This window comes from Adiantum capillus-veneris, chromosome 23 (assembly GCF_014529385.1).
Source record: "Adiantum capillus-veneris isolate H3 chromosome 23, ASM1452938v2, whole genome shotgun sequence".
NCBI classification, from domain to species: Eukaryota; Viridiplantae; Streptophyta; class Polypodiopsida; order Polypodiales; family Pteridaceae; genus Adiantum; species Adiantum capillus-veneris.
In genome coordinates, this window is record NC_140953.1 from 12176425 (window position 1) to 12189191 (window position 12767).

A 12767-nucleotide genomic window follows, 5' to 3' on the forward strand; every position below is an offset into this window, starting at 1 on the left:
TTCTTTTGGGAGTCTCAACGTTCTTGGGGAGTTTGGAGAATCCCATGAGTGCGAAGTTGTTGGTTAACTTCGGCTTGCAAAGCAGGATTGTCCATAGCTTGTTGCAACCTAGTAACAAGATAGTTCACATACATGGGGGCATCATTAGTAGCACCTTCATGTGCAAAATCAAAGTTGTCAATATTCATTCTACTCTCTTTATTATTGTTAGCCATGCTAAACTAAATTTATATATATGCTACTTTGTGCTTTGGCAACTTCAAAACTTTAGTTGCTACTCTTCTTAACTTTTGAAAATTAGCTCTCAGGCAGCCACACCCATGGTTTAGAGACTGTTGATTTAAAGAGTAGTAGAGAGGGTCTAATAGTGCTCAATTGATTATGGTTCCTGCTGAGCTTACTAGTAGCCCAATAATGGTTAAGCCAAAGGCAAGCCCTGAAAGACTCTATTATTAAGTCTATAGTTCCCAAGGGTGTACATTGAACTAAGTTCTTTTCAACCTCAATAATAAATCCTTGTCTCACTTACCCTCTTGTAATGAACAGGTCCAACCTTTTATGGACAACTTAAGGACCTCTCTTCTTAAGCAAGAAAAGAGAAACCAATAGCTCTGATACCAATGTAACGGATTTACTTTGCTTTAATATTGATTGTAGCGGAATTAAAGTAACAACAGTGAGCATTTCCTTGAGAGAATTCTTAAAGAGCGTAAAGCGAGTACTTGTTTAAAGGTAGAAAAATGAACATTATACCTAGTTAGCTTGGCATGAACAATACTTGCAAAAGAGAGAGAGAATTAGAGAAATTGACAATAGTTGAGGACCAGATTTACTTGGAGCCGGTCCCTTCTCCAAAAGACTTTTATATTATAGATTCTTCAATGAAGTATGTGCTACACATTTTCAAAAAGAAAAGATTAATGAGCATCATTTGAAGATGCTATCCCACTGGAATTCCAAACAGCGACTTGAAGGCTCTCTCTCTCTCTCTCTCTCTCTCTCTCTCTCTCTCTCTCTCTCTCTCCATTTGCATGCCAGCAACCACGTGTGGCTCTCTCTCTCTCTCTCTCTCTCTCTCTCTCTCTCTCTCTCTCTCTCACACACACACACACACACACACACACACACACACACACACACACACACACACACACACACACACACACACACACACATCAAAGCTCTCTCTGCTTAGAGCACGCACAGGAGCCTTGGGCAAAATCTGGTAGGTTAAAAGTCTCTTCTTCTTCTTCTTCTTCTTCTTCTCTCTCTCTCTCTCTCTCTCTCACACACACACACACACACACACACATCAAAGCTCTCTTTGCTTAGAGCACGGACAAGAGCCTTGGGCAGAATCTGGTGTACGAGGCTAGGGAGAGAGAGAGAGAGAGAGAGAGAGAGAGAGAGAGAGAGAGAGAGAGATTGATACCTCATCTTTGCAAGCACAAGTCAATTGGCTATGGTGGTAGATATGCAGGGCCACGTCCATTTGCCAATTGGAGGAGGAGATGACGAGAAGACAGAGCAGGAAGGTGAGGCAAATGCAAATGCAGGCATGCGCACTGTGGATGATGGCTGAGGCAGCACAACCGAGCGCCCAGAGGGGGAATAAAGGAATCTTGACACTAATGGAATTTCATTTCATTCGTGTGAGTATGTCTGTTTGATACAATACATGCTTTGTGTTCCTTGAGACCTTGTTGATGCAATGAAGATGGTAAATTTCATGCACCAAAGCTATGCCCGTAATTACCTTGCAAAAACATTAACTTGTCCTCGGCCTTAATTCCAAGATCTCAAAACACCTTCAAAGGTGGAGAGAGCTAGCAGGGAGTGAGGGAAGGGAAGAGGAAGAAGATGTAGCATACGATAGAAGTAGTTTCCTCTCATATCCTTACTCATAGAGCATAGCATAGCATAGTAATGAAGATGAAGAAGATGGTAAACATTGTTTGAAGCACGACTCTTGGTTGGATTTGCATTCCATAGCCAAGAGGTGTTGGTGTAGGTTCTCAACTTCTCAAGCTTGAAGAAGGAGATGGAGTTCTTGCTCAACACAATGAGAGAATGTGTGTGTGTGTGTGTGTGTGTGTGTGTGTGTGTGTGTGTGTGCGCCCAAAAGCAACCCCCCCACTTGCCTTGGTCGACCCCTCCTGCTAGCTCATCCTTTCACTTCATTGGACCTTGCCAAGCTTAGCCAATCACATGCTTTAGTCATAATTAGTAATAGTGATAGCATTTGGACAAGTGTCCTCCTTTTCCCTTTGAGAGAGAGGACTTGAATAATTAATTAATTAATTTAAATTCTCATTGGACCTCCTTAAAGGCCATCCATATGCTCGAATAATTAATTAATTAATTTAAATTCTCATTGGACCTCCTTATAGGCTTTAGGCACAGTATGAGGGCAACCTTGTAGGGGCTTGACATGTGTCCTATATACCTCTTGTGGGAAGGGTGTCCCTTGGGTGAGTAGTAGTGTGTTCTCTCTCATCCCCTACTCTTGGGGCTCGTCCCCTCCTTCGTAGGCAACATGTTGACTTCAAGCATCTCAAGCTCCTTGGTCATCAAGTACCTCAAGCACCTTAGTCATGAAGTACCTCAAGCACCTCAGTCATGAAGCACGACAAGCACCTTAGTCAGCTCAAGCACGGCAAGAACCTCAAGCACATGCCTAGCTTGCCTAAGGTCTAAAGTGCCTAAAGGTCCTAGGTCTAAGGACTTTTAACACTAACCTTAGGAGGTCTTTAATGAAGCTAACCCTAAGGTCTTTTAAGCTCCATTACCTACTCATTGCTCTTTGGTAGATCATCTCCCTTTTAGGTTACAAACCTGTCCAATAATTGGTCCTAGGATCAGGGAAGGAGAGAACATGGAGTTAGGAGAAGTCCACACTCCAACAAAACCTCCTTGAACTGTTGTCATTGTTGGCTAAGGGTCTGACACCACATCCTCCACCTCTAAACCTCATCCAGGAAAGTCGGATGATGAAACAAGTAGTGCTGGAGATAGAAGTATCCCCCTCTGTCTGTCCAAGCCAACTCCAACACATGCATTGGAACATGCACGTGAACTGCTGCATACCGGATGAACAAGGGTTAATTAGAGCCGAAAAATCAAAGAACATCCTCTGGTTCAAAGAGGAAAGAAATCCCCCGCTATCATCCATAACTCACAATGTGGTACAAAATTGCAACCGAATCATCAACTTGCTACCCATCGGATAGGTAGCTCCGTCGACAATTCCAAGAAAGACCCGCATTTGCAAAAGGCACAACAAATCTGCCAATCCATCTCCTCGAAGAAAACACAGCTATAGTAACCTGCTCCAAAAGTGTTGAAGAAAATGCTACTGCTGTTCAAACACTTCTCTCTGGAAAAGAAGCTGGAAATGAATAGCTCCCTCTCTAGATCCAACAACCTGACTCCATCTTGGAAAACCAAAGCAATTTAGCACTGCTACACATCCTATAGCCTCCATAGAGTTCCCCTCGGTGAGGAGAGGTCGGGGTAATCAAGGGTAAAGATGGGGAAATCGTAGACGAGGATCCAAGGCTTCCACATACCCAAATTTGTCCCAAACTTGGAGAAAACCAGGAAAACAAGCTCTCTCGATCAAGTCCAAAACGGCACCGGATCAACCGAATTCAAGCATCTAAGGTGGTCGTGACACCTAGGGCTCTGATACGATGTCAAAGGTGGCAATGGAAGATGCAACGAAGACAAGAACTGGCTCGTGATCCGGTGGGCACCTCGACTCCGATCTAGAACACCTCCAATGCTACACATGAACAAGGCACCTGTGGAGAAGAGAGATCAGTGAGGTAAAAAGAGATAGGACATCTGAGAGAGAGAGAGAGAGAGAGAGAGAGAGAGAGAGAGAGAGAGAGAGAGAGAGAGAGAGAGAGAGAGAGAAATGAAATGTTATATTAACGTCTTCAAAAGGCCAAAGTGACCTATGAGACCAAAAAGTTACAATGTGGTGGATCTGATACAAAGTCAGAGTAACAAGATGACAATGATAGAAATGACAAAATGACTGTAGCAGGGCTACAGTGTCACTTCACAAGGCAGACAGTTGGACAGTTGGCTACACTAGGTCTGGTTCACACTGGACGGACTCTCTGGACGGACCTCTGGTCTAGGGAGTGACACGTGGCAGGGTACCTACCCACGGTGGTCTAGTGGACCTAGTGGCCAGGTCACCACATGGCTGACATTTATGAGCCGTTGGTGATGATTGTACATATGAGTAGTCGTTTTGGGCCAGTTCTATTATCTGGTACGTAGTCGTCTATAGTGGGTCTTACACAGAGCACTGCTTCACCATCCGTGCACACCTGAGCCTCGACACCCCCATTTGTACCTGTGAGTCCTGGGCTGGAGCTGAGTGTGCTGCCACGCCAGAGTCTGTACATGGTTCTTTGAGATAGTAGAGTCCACATGTTCTGGTCCACTTTTGTGTCTCTGTTGTTCTGTTGTTATCCATTGTTTCTGTGTTTCATTCTGTTTGAGTGAGTTTCCATCTGTTGAGTGAGATTGTCACGCACATTGCACTGAGGGGCACCCACACTGTAGAGAGCACGACACATTATCCGCGCTACAGGTGCTCTCATTTTGGCGATCACGGTGGGACCTCAACTGAAGTCTCACTCTGTTGAGTAGCTGGTTTCTTCGCTTCGCCTGTGGAGCCTGTTGGTCTGGTCCAGTTTCACCCTTGACAACTTAATCTAGTTGGTCTAGTCTCTCGCCTTGCTGGTTTGGTCCTCTCTCGCCCTGGTCCACCCAGTCCTCGTCCTGGTCTAGTCCTTCCTCGTCCTGGTCCAAGCCAAGTGGTCTAGTCACTCGCCCTGGTCTAGTAGAGTCTAGACCAATGTTCAGCCAAGTGAAGGTTGTCTTGCCCAAGTGAAGGTCTTCTTGCCCAAAGCTTGGTGGGGTTGGCGGTTATTGCATGACACATACAAGGAGGTCATTGGAGCGTCAAAGTGCACTACTGAGTCCTCTGAAGTACTACCACAGACGACGTCAACCCTTGGTGCCTAGTAGAAGCATATTAACCCCATCACCCATACCTACTCATACGGCTACCTCCATTTCTTCGACCGGTTCTACATCCTCCAGGTCACCTTCTTCGGTAAGGCTCTCCCCCATTTTGTTACAGCAAGCTAGTGAGCAACAGACTCAGGAGCAAGAGGCCATGGAGGAGCTCATAAGTGTTCTGGCAAAGGTGAACATCTAGTTCCCTACCTTTAAAGGTCTCTCCATAGCAGAAGCCGCCTCCACGTGGCGGGATTGGACGTCGACTAAGTGCTTCCCAAAAACTCAATGGGGGGACCACGTACGGTTGAAAAACCCTCTCCGTGTGTAGGAGTAAAATCCCAAAGGGGAGGGGGGAGGACATTAGTGATCATAATGCCTTAAAGACGAGTATGAGCTGCAAAGCTAGATCGGGGTGGGTTGAGACTGGGAGAATATGGAAGGCAAGAAGGATGGTCGGACCTAGGGAAAGCCCTGTAAAAATCATCCGAGGATGTCGAACGGACCTATCCAGGGAAAGTTCTGTAAAAATCATACAAGGATGTCGAGCGGACTCAAGGGGGGAACACCCTGAACGCCCAGATACTTTCCGTCGGTTTCCAACCAACCCCCCTAGGTTTAGAGGCTCGGCTTCTCATATTTGAATGCAAGGGGAGAAGGAATGTACCTCATGACACAACCGGTGGCAGCCAAGAGGGACACAATCCCTGGAGGACCGCTTGGGGGGAGAGGCTTTTGGCCGTAATTCCGCACCAACGGTATGAAACACTTACCCAGTGGAAGGGGGGACGGTGACGGCCTGAGACCAGAACCTAGACTGGTGGACTGTGAAACGAGGGACGGGTGAGGTGAGGCGACGAGTTCCCCTGACCCACTTCATTTCACGACCCACCAGCGGATGGGTGTTTCATACAGCTGAGGTTGGTGGGTTGAAAGCGCTCCTTGTGTAACCTTTCCGCTGGTCCCCCCCTTGACTCACGGAGAGAGTAAACTCCAAACTAAAGGGGTGGCGGTGACGTCCTGAGACGGACTAGTGGGTTGTGAAACGGGGGACGGGTGAGGTGAGGCGACGAGTTCCCCTGACCCACTTCATTTCACGATCCACCCTCCCTCGGGGGGGTGCCAATGTCACCCTCCACGGAACAATCAACGCTTGTGGAAGGGTGGGTGTGCCGTGAAACGGGAGACGGGTGAGGTGAGGCGCCGAGTTCCCCTGACCCATCCCATTTCACGGAACACCCTCTACTTCGAGCCAAAATCATGGACCCTCGGGCTTGGTGATCCACCCGCAAGTGTACCAACTACGTGATGAGTTACAGTAGGGTGTGGATTCTAAAGTCTTGCTAAACACGGGACCGTTATGGACCACACCCAGATCAAGGACCCGCTTGTCCCTCGGTCTCGCCCACCGATTGAGAAGCAAAACGTTGTGCGGATTGTACCGATACTTCATGTGAATCCACGAATTTAGAGGATGGAGTTGATTCGTCAACACGTTGGCAGTTGTGACCATGAAATCTTACATGCAGGATAACCATAGTCCGGAAAGTGGGTTGTCGATCCCCCGGGAACGACATACCTAACCCGGACCCCTCCAAATTAAAGGTGAACAACCTGTTCATTAAGTATAGTCGTGCATTTTCTATGAATTCACAACCATATTATATAAACGATCGAAGAGCACCAGTTAAGGGTACTTGGGCTGACGTGGAAGAGGGCTGCTACCAGGTACCCTCGGGGAGGCGGGCGCTGGGAGCTTCCCCGAGTACTGCAAGCGACAGCACCCCAGAAAATGGGGAGCGGGGCCCCGTTGGTCGCTGCTACGGTGAACACGAACTCACAGAAACCGGGAAGGACGGGATGAACCAGTGCGTAGCGGGGCAGCAAAACTCACTAGCTATGGTTGAGACTGGACGCCTCACAGTTAACTCGGAAGGGCAACCATCTGAGGAGCTGAAGGGCGGGGGCATAGACCAAGATGGAACGAACTCAACAAGGGAAGTACATTGAGGTCATGAATGCCGATCAACTTCAAAACAACAGGCTAAGATCCTTGTCGATACCCGAGATTGACCCGGTCGCCGCCCCAAGCAGACCGGCTAGAGAGGAACGGGTAATGATGAGAGGCAGGCTTGGGAGGGGTGTTTCAGAAGGGACGGTTGGCAAGCTGTGCATTTGGGGCGCTAATGAACACACCGAAGTGTCATTCAGCAAGGCCTTGAGACGCGCACTAAGATCAACCTCCCTGTTTGCAAGTATTGAGCTTTTGGATCGATTCCTTAACAATCGGACGGGGAGCACCCGCTTTGATGTTTTCACTTCTAGTAAACAAGCAGCCCTAGATGTCCTCCAGGTCATCCAATCGGAGAGTAGGCTTAGGTGGTTTGCTAAGATCTCGCTTCCTTTCGCTAGGAGAGATAGGAACCGTTTGAGGCCGGCAATGGAAGTGTTGAAATCGCCGATCTTTGCCACGCTTAACATTAATGGACTCCGGTCGAAGCGGGGGGAGTTGGAGTACATAATGTTACAAAAGACTTGGAATGTGGTGGGTCTCCAAGAGACTCGACTATTTCAGGGTGCATGGCCCCTTAGAACGGCAGGGTATTCGACATTCCAAGTGCCAGGGTCTGATAAACCAGGGGCCAGGGGACTTGTGACCCTGGTTTCCCAGGAACTCAGAGCCTTTGAGTTGGGAATGTCGGACGTAAACTCCTTGTTTGTTCAACTCTTTCCTTTAAATATGAAGGATGGTTGGATTTATGGAAATGTTTATGTCCCGTAGAGGCAGTTAGTGGATGAACGAGCAGACGTCTTAAGCGCGTTAGCTTCGAAGCTTCGTAGGTTGGGCAAAAAGGGCCTTCCTCTCCTGATCGGAGGGGATTGGAATCTTAGACGGCGCCCGATGAAGAGATGGCTGGGGAGTGAAGACCTTGATTTTAAGATTGTCCAAACGAGAGGCTCTGGACTCTCGTATCACTCTTCCCGTGGTAAAGGACGATCAGACATTGACTTCTTTTTGGCCAATGATCTGGCCCTTCAGTTCCTCGGCCATGCCAGTGTCCAGAGATCGGTGGATGTTTCGGACCACTGGCCTGTTAAGGTGAAGTTGGTGTGTGATGCGGTGTGTGCGGAGCCTCCCCCACCACCCCCCCCCTCCATTGATGCGACTAGAATTGAGCCAACGGCTCAACTCTTTTTACACCACAACTTCTGGGATTCCCTACCAGAAGCAGCGGAGGAGGGGGAAATCACGCAGGCGGCGGTGAACCGTCAGTCGAAGAGCTTTGAGGAGGCAGCTGAAAGAGTCTCTCGAGATGTTGGTGCGTTCTCCGTAAGGCCCCCCAAGAGGCCTAATAGAGGCTTTAGGCTAGACCCGAGAGCCCGGAGATCCATCAACCGAAGACGGGAAGCTTGGAAGTCTCTGCGGGATGCAGAGAGTGATTCCTCTAGTGAAGATAGGGCGTGGAGGAAGTTTGTTGAATGCCGAAAAGAGGCGCGAGCTGAAACGAAGAGAAGCGAGAGAGAGGCTCTCAAACGATTCATGCTCAAGAGCGTCGAATTGGCAAGACGCAAGGAACGGTATGCTTGGTGGAAGCATATGAAAGCCGTTCTAGGGGGGAGCAGAAAAGGAGGGCCCGCTCAACCCCTAAGAGACCAGAACGGCGAGCTGCAGGCGGACGAAGAGAAGATCCGAGACATTTGGAAGGATCATGCTTCTCGCGTCTTCGCCGATCCCTCCGGGCACAGCAAGGACCCAGAACACTGGCAAAATCATGCTGTGCGACTTTGGCCTAGAATAGAGGACATCAATGACTCTATTAGATGGACTGAAGCTCGAGAGGTATGCCGCAAGATCAAGCGGCATAAAGCAGCTGGGATAGATGGCATTCCCCCTGAATTTTTCAAGATCCTTATGCAAGACAAGGGAACTAGATCGGATCGATTTAAACCAAATACAGACATGGGAAGAGCAGTCTTCAAACTGCTATGTACTTGGTTTGATTCAGGGAAGTTGCCGGAGGCATCATCTACCTCGGTAGTGGTGTATATCCCGAAGAAGGGTGATCTTTCTAATCCGGACAACTACAGAGGGATTTCTCTTATTCCAATCTCTCTGAAGCTCTTGACCTCACTCGTGATCAATAGGATCTCAGTGAAACTTGAGGAAAGAAACTTCTTCTTGCGTGGTCAAGCCGGATTTCGGACTCAGGAGGAATGTGTGGCACAAGTGATTGCCTTGAAAGAGATTGTGCTCAGACGAAAGGTTGTTAAGAAACCGACGTTTGCGGCATATATTGACTTTGAAAAGGCGTACGATACAGTGCCACACGAGGCGCTCTTTTTAAAGATGGAAGCCATAGGGATTGGAGGTCGTTGCTTGAATTTCTTTCGAGCCTTGTACCGATCTTCCAAGGTCAGAGTGCGGGTGGGAGCGAAGTTGAGTGAGGAGGTCCAAATCGCCCGTGGCGTGCGTCAAGGGTGTCCCGCGTCGCCTACTCTCTTTAATATATTCATTAATGACATCTTGGATGAGAGTGCGACTGACCTTGGGGTGGCTATTCCAGGCCTACTCCTGAAGATCCAGGGCCTGCTTTTTGCAGATGATTTAGTTTTATTTGCGGAGTCTAAGGAGGAGTTGCAGGCTAGTTTAGATAGATTGCATAGTTGGGCGGAGAAGTGGGGGATGAAGTTCGGCATAAAGAAATGCCAGGCGACCGTGTTCAACGGGGACCTTGAGGACTTATTGCCTTCAAACCCCACATCAGACCTGAGGAGATTCAGGTAGCTTCGGAGTATAGGTACTTGGGCATCTTAATAGACAGCGAAGTCTCGATCGATACTATCCTTAAGGATAGGATTGAAAGTGCACGTAAGTCTTTATATGCCCATAAACATCTTCTATGCTCTAAGAAAATTCCGATGTGGTCAAGGTTGGCCTTTCTCAAGGCGTGCGTCTTCCCAGTGGCGACTTATGGAGCGGAGATTATGGGCTCACATGACATGAGGAAGTTGAACCCATTAGAGACGCTTATAGCAACTGGAATGAGGTGGGTAGTCGGTAAGGCCGCGAAGTCGAGTTCTGTGGCAGCAGCAACTCTTCACCGGGAGTTAGGGCTCCCCCCCGTACCAGCTTATTGTGCAGGACAGAGGGTACGAGCTTTTACCAAGTACGCAGGTCTAAAGACTTGGATTGCAGATTTGGTTAACAATATACCAGAATGGAACCAATTCAAGAAGTGGACCTGGTGTAAAAGGACAAAGTTTTGGGGGTAGAGGTATATCAACGGCGCTTCTGTTGAAACCGCAAGACAGGAGAGCTGGAAGCTCTGGGAACACTCACATCAATGTGTCTCCCTTGATCCTTATATCGAGAGGAAGTATGAGGACACGCGTGGATACCTCTATAGGCAGAGCATTGGGAAGAACCCCGGTGGGATGGAGGAGAAAGTCTTGTTACTAGCAAGAGTGGATGGCTTAAGGCTTAAGGATAAGATTGAACGGGCACAGTCGAGGACTTGCCCGTTATGCGGAATGGAAGAAGGTTCAAGGTCACTTACGAACCTGTTGGTACAGTGCCCTGAACTGGACAATCTCAGAAGCTCAATACGACCCTGTTTGGAACATGCTAGACGGCTGTTAAACAATCCGAGCGGTGAAGATACCGAAGTGTTACTCCTGGGAGGGGAGATTAGCGGAAAGCGATTGCCAGGTTGGGTTGTCCCCCGTGGGGCCCATAATGGTCGTCGTGGACCGCAGCTGAGGAGTGCCTATGCGGATAACGTTGCAGCATTCCTCTGCGGGGCCGTACCGCGATACTACAATGCTCTGGCCCGTGAGGGTGTTTGAAGCTCGTAGGGCTTGTAGTTATTGCGTACGGTGCGGTCTCGCCTAACATGGTCCTGGGGCTTTCCGAGCGGGCCTTGGTGACCATGGTTGGCCGGATCGGGATGCCTCCTTTGAGCCGACGCCCACCTTGGGTATGGTAGTCCTACCGGACATCCGCTGGACGGGGGCCTTTTTCTACCAGGCGAAAATCTTGGAGTACCTGGGCAAGATTCAATACGGTCTGTGAGTTACAAGGGTTTGTCCCTCTCTCTCAGCCTTGGTTCTTAAATGCATCACTGAATTCGTTTGGTGATTTCCCGACGTTACCCTCGGGTGGCGTGACTAACAAGGGAACATCGATTGACTAACATGGCATGAAAAGACTTTTACTCCCCCGAGGGGGAAACTTGCTTCCATTCCCCGTTGACATGCCACGATACGGCATGGAAGCGCTTTTCCCTTTGTCGGCAAGTCCGCAAGGTAATTTGTCTTTGACTCGTTTGCGTGCACGCGAAGCAAAGGCAGTTCCTTGCTGGCTTGCCGGCTCTAGCCCAAAAAAGTAAAAAGTAAAAAGTAAAAAGTCTCTCCATAGAAGATGCAGACGACCATGCTCGGAGGTTTGTCTCTCTTTGCAGAGGTTGTGGCCTCAACAGAGAAGACGCATACTTGGTGCTCTTTCCGTCCACCTTGGATGGTCTTGCAGATAAATGGTACAGTCAGTTTGCTGAAAACCACTTTACTACTTTGACCATGCTAAGACAGCAGTTCTGTGAAGCTTTCCGACCAGGGGATTATCAAGAGAAGATTCTAGATGAGTTGGCTAACCTGTTGCTCCAGCCCAAGGAGACATTTGCAGAGCTCATGACCAAAACAAAGTCCCTGGTCGCTAAGCTGCCTCAGCAACCAAGGGAATTCATGGTGAAGAAGTGGGTAGAGAAGGCTCTGCCTAAGACTTCTCAACAAAAGCTCAGAGAAAGTCTCCGTCCTGAAGCCAGTCTGGAGGACTTTGTTGCTACTGCTACTAGAATAGAGGGAGCAAGAAGGCAGTTCACTGACTCTCCTCAGTTAGATACTGCCCCTGTACTCGTGGACAGTCCATCAGACCCCTTGTCTTCTTTACGAAGGGAACTGGAAGCCCTAAAGTTACAGCGGGCCCTTCAAGAAGAGAGATCCTTCTCTCTCAGACAGGAGAAGCCTCCACATCAAGAGGCTTATGATCAACTTAAAAGAGAGTTAGAAGAGCTCAGGTCTCAGCAGGAGACTAAGGCTATGTGGGGGAGCAGGAGAGAGAGCCCACTTGCTGTCCTATGCAATGAGAGTGAAGGAGAAGGGGAGAGAGGCGCTGAAGATGCACACGCAGGGAAAGGCGTGAGAGAGAGAGAGAGCTCGTTGGATTTTTGGGAAAAAGCCACGCTACATTTCTTTTGGGCTTCACATTTGAGTATATGAGTAAGTGACTAGGGGGCCATTCACACTTGGGCCCCCTCACTTATAAGTCTTTTAACTTATAAGTTAGTAAATACAAGGCACTTAGGCCTTTATTCCCTAACAACCTCCCACCTAAAGGCAATGTACCTTGGGAGATCAAAGAATCAACTAACTATGATACATCAGCTGATCATGCACTTACTCATCCAACACTCATCATCTGACGGCAATATGCAAACCGCTCTGCTGGAAGACTCTTGGTCAAAAGATCTGCAGGATTGTCATCTGTGTGCACCTTGACAAGTGTAATGCTCTTGTCATCAAGCACACTCCTGATAAAATGATACTTCACCTCTATGTGCTTTGTCTTGGCATGAAAAACAGGATTCCTTGCAAGCATAATAGCACTCTGACTATCACAGTGTAGCACAGGAACCGGTGACTTAATGCCAAGCTCTTCTACCAAACGCATG

General features: G+C 48.5%; 1 protein-coding gene across 2 annotated transcripts in view; it reads left to right on the forward strand.

Annotated features, from left to right (window-relative positions):
- LOC147427423 (uncharacterized) overlaps positions 1-12767 on the forward strand; it is a 152948-nt gene that overhangs the window by 34478 nt on the left and 105703 nt on the right. Inside the window, exon 3 of one of the 2 annotated variants that reach the window (XM_086497699.1) lies at positions 1473-1652. The exons of the other annotated variant lie outside the window; for it this stretch is intronic. The gene's annotated coding sequence lies outside the window, so the exon portion shown is untranslated. The remainder of the gene's footprint in view (positions 1-1472; positions 1653-12767) is intronic. 2 annotated transcript variants of the gene reach the window in all.